This window comes from Sceloporus undulatus, chromosome 2 (genome assembly GCF_019175285.1).
Source record: "Sceloporus undulatus isolate JIND9_A2432 ecotype Alabama chromosome 2, SceUnd_v1.1, whole genome shotgun sequence".
Taxonomy (NCBI): Eukaryota; Metazoa; Chordata; class Lepidosauria; order Squamata; family Phrynosomatidae; genus Sceloporus; species Sceloporus undulatus.
Window position 1 is genome coordinate 193,210,760 of NC_056523.1, and position 648 is coordinate 193,211,407.

Below are 648 nucleotides of genomic sequence, written 5' to 3' on the forward strand. Positions count from 1 at the left end.
TGACCGCCCGAAGATGTTGATGCAGGAACCGACGATCTGGGAACATGACATCCGGATAACTGAGGCTCAGGTGTCGCCGATGCCGAAGAGCCGGCAAGCTGGCTAGAGGTAGTAGCTTTCTGGATGAGCTCAACGATGGATCTTGACAGTACAGCCAAAGATTCGCCAGACAAACCAGTAGCCCCATCAGGCTGCGTCAATGTGTCCCCAGGTGGTCTAGATGGAGGCCGATGCCTTTCCCCAGACCCACTGCTAGAGCTGGGAGAAATGTCTCTGGGACCTGTCCCAACATTTGGAGGGACCGACAATCTGAGCCTCTGCACAGCTCCTGAGCTCTGGCCCCTGCCAGTCCTGGACTTCTTAGGAGGCATTATTAAATAAAGAACAGAGGCACAAAACAATCAATGTCCTGGAGTGCAAACAAAAGAACAAAGCTTGGAAGCAGTCTCAATCAAGCAAAGCCTGGCAATTGTAGCACAGAGGATAGTGCCTCAAATTGATTCTAAATGGCGGAATTATTTTTCCCGCCAAAACAAAATGGCGGATTTTCCTGCCAAAAGCAAAGCAGGCGTGCCAAAATCCCCCCGAGGGGGAAGAAAAGATGTTTTCATAATTTTTTTTAAAGGCAAGAAAAGTAACACTAAACCA